The sequence below is a fragment of the Arachis stenosperma genome, chromosome 1 (assembly GCF_014773155.1).
Source record: "Arachis stenosperma cultivar V10309 chromosome 1, arast.V10309.gnm1.PFL2, whole genome shotgun sequence".
NCBI classification, from domain to species: Eukaryota; Viridiplantae; Streptophyta; class Magnoliopsida; order Fabales; family Fabaceae; genus Arachis; species Arachis stenosperma.
Window position 1 is genome coordinate 70,064,588 of NC_080377.1, and position 6,243 is coordinate 70,070,830.

General features: G+C 38.6%; 1 non-coding gene across 1 annotated transcript; it reads right to left on the reverse strand.

The window, feature by feature from the left end:
• Positions 1–1,541: 1,541 nt before the first annotated feature.
• On the reverse strand, positions 1,542–1,645 carry LOC130949298 (small nucleolar RNA R71). The gene has a single exon (XR_009073362.1). It is a non-coding gene; the product is annotated as a small nucleolar RNA R71 (small nucleolar RNA).
• Positions 1,646–6,243: the final 4,598 nt, after the last annotated feature.

Consider the following 6,243-nt stretch of genomic DNA (forward strand, 5'->3'; position numbering starts at 1 on the left):
TTTTTTCAAAATTATGTTCTTGATGTTCATCATGATCTTCAAAGTGTTCTTGGTGTTCATCTTGACATTCATAGTGTTCTTGCATGCATCATGTGTTTTGATCCAAAATTTTTAAGTTTTGGGTCATAATTGTGTTTTTCAATCTCATAATTAAAATTTCAAAAATCAAAAAAATATCTTTTCCTTAATTCCCTCCAAATTTTCGAAATTTTGGGTTGACTTGGTCAAAAATTTTTAAAATTAGTTGTTTCTTGCAAGTCAGTCAAAATTTCAATTTTAAAAAAATCTTATCTTTTTAAATTCTTTTTCAAATTATTTTCAAAATCTTTTTCTTATCTTTATATCAAATTTTTGAAAACTCACTAACAATTAATGTGATTGATTCAAAAAATTTGAAGTTTGTTACTTTCTTGTTAAGAAAGGTTCAATCTTTAAGTTCTAGAATCTTATCTTGTAGTTTCTTGTTAGTGAAGTAAGTAATTTTAAATTTAAAAAATTAAATCTTTTTCAAACATATCTTATCATATCTTTTTCAAAATTTTATCTTTTTCAAAAATTTAATTTCAAAATATCTTATCTAACTTCTTATCTTCTTATCTTTTCAAATTTGATTTTAATATCTTTTTCAACTAACTCTTTGACTTTGTGTTTGTTTCTTATCTTTTTCAAAACCACCTAACTACTTTTTCCTCTCTAATTTTCGAAAATATCTCATCTCTTTTTCAAAAAAACTCTTTTGTTTTAAATTTTAATTTTAATCTTATCTTATCTTTAATTTTCAAAAATACTAACCTCTTTTTCAAAATTATTTTCAAAATTCTCCCTCTCTTTTCTTATTCTATTTAATTATTTATTTACTAACACTTCTCTTCACCTCTCTTCATCTAAAAATCCGAACCTATTCTTCTTCACTCTTCTCCCCTTTCTTCTTCTACTAACATAAAGGAATCTCTATACTGTGACATAGAGGATTCCTCTTCTTTTCTTGTTTTCTTCTCTTTCATATGAGCAGTAACAAGGAAAAAGGCACTCTTGTTGAAATGGATCCTGAACCTGAAAGGACTCTGAAGAGAAAACTAAGAGAAGCTAAATTACAACAATCTAAAGGTAACCTTTCAGAAATATTAGAACAAGAGAAGGAGATGGCAGCCGAACCCAACAACAATAATGCAAGGAGAATGCTTGGTGACTTCACAAAACTAACGTCCAAATTTGATGGAAGAAGCATCTCCATTCCTGCCATTGGAGCCAATAATTTTGAGCTGAAACCTCAGCTAGTTGCCTTAATGCAACAAAACTGCAAGTTCTATGGACTTCCATTTGAAGATCCTTATTAGTTTTTAACTGAGTTCTTGCAGATCTGTGAAACTGTTAAGACAAATGGAGTAGATCCTGAAGTCTACAGGCTCATGCTTTTCCCTTTTGCTGTAAGAGATAGAGCTAGAATATGGTTGGATTCACAATCTAAGGATAGCCTGGACTCCTGGGAGAAGCTGGTCACGACCTTCTTGGATAAATTCTTTTCTCCTCAAAAGCTGAGCAAGCTTAGAGTGGATGTTCAGAACTTCAAACAAAAAGATGGTGAATCCCTCTATGAAGCTTGGGAAAGATACAAGCAGTTGACCAAAAGGTGTTCATCTGACATGTTTTCAGAATGGACCATATTAGATATATTCTATTATGGTCTATCTGAGTTTTCGAAAATGTCATTAGACCATTCTGCAGGTGGATCCATCCACCTAAAGAAAACACCTGTAGAAGCTCAAGAACTCATTGACATGGTTGCAAATAACCAATTCATGTACACTTCTGAGAGGAATTCCGTGAATAATGGGACACCTCAGAGGAAGGGAGTTCTTGAAATTGATGCTCTGAATACCATATTGGCTCAGAACAAAGTGTTGACTCAGCAAGTCAACATGATCTCTCAAAGTCTGAATGGATGGCAAAATGCATCCAACAGTACTAAAGAGGCAGCTTCTGAAGAAGCTTATGATCCTGAGAACCCTGCAATGGCAGAGGTTAATTACATGGGTGAACCTTATGGAAACACCTATAATTCATCATGGAGAAATCATCCAAATTTCTCATGGAAGGATCAACAAAAGCCTCAACAAGGCTTTAACAATGGTGGACGCAATAGGCTGAGCAATAGCAAGCCCTTTCCATCATCTTCTCAGCAACAGATAGAGAATTCTGAACAAAACACTTCTAATTTAGCCAATCTAGTTTCTGATCTGTCAAAAGCCACTTTCAGTTTCATGAGTGAAACAAGATCCTCCATCAGAAATCTGGAGGCACAAGTGGGCCAGCTGAGTAAGAAAGTCATTGAAACTCCTCCCAGTATTCTCCCAAGCAATACAGAAGAGAATCCAAAAGGAGAGTGCAAGGCCATAGATGTGATCAATATGGCCGAATGCACAAGGGAGGAGAAGGACGAAAATCCTAGTAAGGAAGACTTCCTAGGACGTCTCTCAAGCAAGAAGAAGTTTCCTATTAAGGATCCAAAGGAATCTGAGGCTCACATAGAGACCATAGAGATTCCATTAAATCTCCTTCTACCATTCATGAGCTCTGAAGACTGTTCTTCCTCTGAAGAGGATGAAGATATGACTGGAAAGCAAGTTGCTCAATATTTAGGAGCTATCATGAAGCTGAATGCCAAGTTGTTTGGTAATGAGACTTGGGAAAGTGAACCTCCCTTGCTCATTGGTGAACTAGACACCTGGATTCAGAAAATTTTACCTCAAAAGAGACAAGATCCTGGCAAGTTCTTAATACCTTGTACCATAGGCACCATGACCTTTGAAAAAGCTCTATGTGATCTGGGGTCAGGGATAAATCTTATGCCACTCTCTGTAATGGAGAAGCTGGGGATCATTGAGGTACAACCTGCCTTATTCTCATTACAATTGGCAGACAAGTCATTAAGACAAGCTTATAGAGTAGTAGAGGATGTGTTAGTAAAGGTTGAAGGCCTTTATATCCCTACTAATTTCATAATATTAGACACTGGGAAGGAAGAGGATGAATGCATCATCCTTGGAAGACCTTTCCTAGCTATAGCAGGAGCTGTGGTAGATGTCAACAGAGGTGAATTAGTCCTTCAATTGAATGGGGACTACCTGGTGTTTAAGGCACATGGCCATCCCTCTGTGACAAAAGAGAATGAACACAAAGAGCTTCTCTCAGTTCAGAGTCAAGAAGAGCCCCCACAGTCAAACTCTAAGTTTGGTGTTGGGAGGCCACAACCAAACACTAAGTTTGGCGTTAAGACCCCATATCCAAACTCTAAGTTTGGTGTTGGGACTATACAACATTGACCTGATCACCTGTGAGGCTCCATGAGAGCCCACTGTCAAGCTAATGACATTAAAAGAGCGCTTGTTGGGAGGCAACCCAATTTTATTTATCTAATTTTTATTTTATTTTATTGTTATTTTGTGTTTTATTAGGTACATGATCATGTGGAGTCACGAAAAAAAATATAAAAATTAAAAACAGAATCAAAAACAGCAGAAGAAAAATCACACCCTGGAGGAAGGACAGACTGGCGTTCAACGCCAGTAAGGAGCATCTGGCTGGCGTTCAACGCCAGAACAGAGCATGAATCTGGCGCTGAACGCCAGAAACAAGCAACATTCTGGCGTTTGAACGCCATGAATATGTCTTGAGAAAAGCTGGCACTGAACGACAGTAACAAGCATGGAACTGGCGTTCAACGCCAGAAACATGCTACACATGGGCGTTGAACGCCCAGAACATGCTACACATGGGCGTTGAACGCCCAGAACGTGCATCACCTCGGCGTTTAAACGCCAGAATGGTATGCAAAGGCATTTTGCATGCCTATTTGGTGCAGATGTAATTCCTTGACACCTCAGGATCTGTGGACCCCACAGGATCTCCACCTAACATATTCCCACCTTACCTCCTAATCCTATAACACTCTTCCCCATGTCACACTTCCCAACAACTTCAATCTCTCTTCCCAATTACCCCCTTTACCACTCACATCCATCCACTCTTCCCCATAAACCCCACCTACCTTCAAAATTCAAAACCACTTTCCCACCCAAACCCACCCTACATGGCCGAACCTACCCTCTCCCCTTTTCCTATATATACCCTTCCATTATACTTCATTTTCACACAACACAAACCCCCTCTTCTACACCTTGGCCGAAACACCATCCCTCACTCTCATCCATATTCTCTTCTTCTTCTTCTTCTTCTCTTTTTCTTCTTTTGCTCGAGGGCGAGCAATATTTTATGTTTGGTGTGGTAAAAGCATAAGCTTTTTGTTTTTCCATTACCATCAATGGCACCTAAGGCCAGAGAATCCTCTAGAAAAGGAAAAGGGAAGACAAAAGCTTCCACCTCCGAGTCATGAGAGATGGAAAGATTCATCTCCAAAAGCCATCAAGACCACTTCTATGATGTTGTGGCAAAGAAGAAGGTGATCCCTGAGGTCCCTTTCAAGCTCAAGAAAAATGAGTATCTGGAGATCCGACATGAGATCCGAAGGAGAGGTTGGGAAGTCCTAACCAACCCCATGCAACAAGTCGGAATCTTAATGGTTCAAGAGTTCTATGCCAATGCATGGATCACTAGGAACCATGATCAAAGTATGAACCCGAATCCAAAGAATTATCTCACAATGGTTTGGGGGAAATACTTAGATTTTAGTCCGGAGAATGTGAGGTTGGCGTTCCACTTGCCCATGATGCAAGGAGATGTACGCCCCTACACTAGAAGAGTCAACTTTAATCAAAGATTGGACCAAGTCCTAATGGACATATGTGTGGAAGGAGCTCAATGAAAAAGAGACTCCAAAGGCAAGCCAGTTCAACTAAGAAGACTAGACCTCAAGCCTGTGGCTAGAGGATGGTTGGAGTTCATTCAACGATCCATCATTCCCACTAGCAACCGATCTGAAGTTACTGTGGATCGGGCCATCATGATTCATAGCATCATGATTGGAGAGGAAGTAGAAGTTCATGAAGTCATCTCCAACGAAATCTACAAAATAGCCGAAAAGCCCTCCACCATGGCAAGGCTAGCTTTTCCTCACCTTATTTGCCATCTATGTTACTCAGCTGGAGTTATCATAGAAGGACACATCTCCATTGAGGAGGATAAGCCCATCACCAAGAAGAGGATGGAGCAAGCAAGAGAGACCCTCCACGGATCTCAAGAGATGTATGAGGAAGCTCATCATCAAGAAATCCCTGAGATGCCTCAAGGGATGCACTTTCCTCCCAACAACTATTGGGAACAACTCAACACTTCCTTAGAAGATTTGAGCTACAATGTGGAACAATTAAGGGTGGAACATCATGAGCACTCCATCATTCTCCATGAAATAAGAGAAGATCAAAGAGCAATGAGGGAGGAGCAACAAAGGCAAGGAAGGGACATAGAAGAGCTTAAGGACATTATTGGTCCTTCAAGAAGAAGACGCCACTAAGGTGGATTCATTCCTTGTTCTTATTTCTTTCTGCTTTTCGGTTTTTATGTCGTGTTCATTTATGTTTTGTGTCTCTACTTCATGATCATTAGTGTTTAGTAACTATGTCTTAAAGCTATGAATAATTCCATTAATCATTCACCTCTCTTAAATGAAAAATGTTTTTAATCAAAAGAACAAGAAGTACATGAATTTCGAATTTATCCTTGAATTTAGTTCAATTATATTGATGTGGTGACAATACTTTTTGTTTTCTGAATGAATGCTTGAACAGTGCATATTTTTGATCTTGTTGTTTATGAATGTTAAAACTGTTGGCTCTTGAAAGAATGATGAACAAAGAAAAATGTTATTGACAATCTGAAAAATCATGAAAATTGATTCTTGAAGCAAGAAAAAGCAGTGAAAAGTAAAAAGCTTGCGAAAAAGAAAATGGTGAAAAAAATAGAAAAAAAAAAAGAAAAAGCAAGCAGAAAAAGCCAATAGCCCTTTAAACCAAAAGGCAAGGGTAAAAAGGATCCAAGGCTTTGAGCATCAATGGATAGGAGGGCCCAAGGAAATAAAATCCAGGCCTAAGCGGCTAAATCAAGCTGTCCCTAACCATGTGCTTGTGTCATGCAGGTCCAAGTGAAAAGCTTGAGACTGAGTGGTTAAAGTCGTGATCCAAAGCAAAAGAGTGTGCTTAAGAGCTCTGGACACCTCTAACTGGGGACTCTAGCAAAGCTGAGTCACAATCTGAAAAGGTTCACCCAGTCATGTGTCTGTGGCATTTA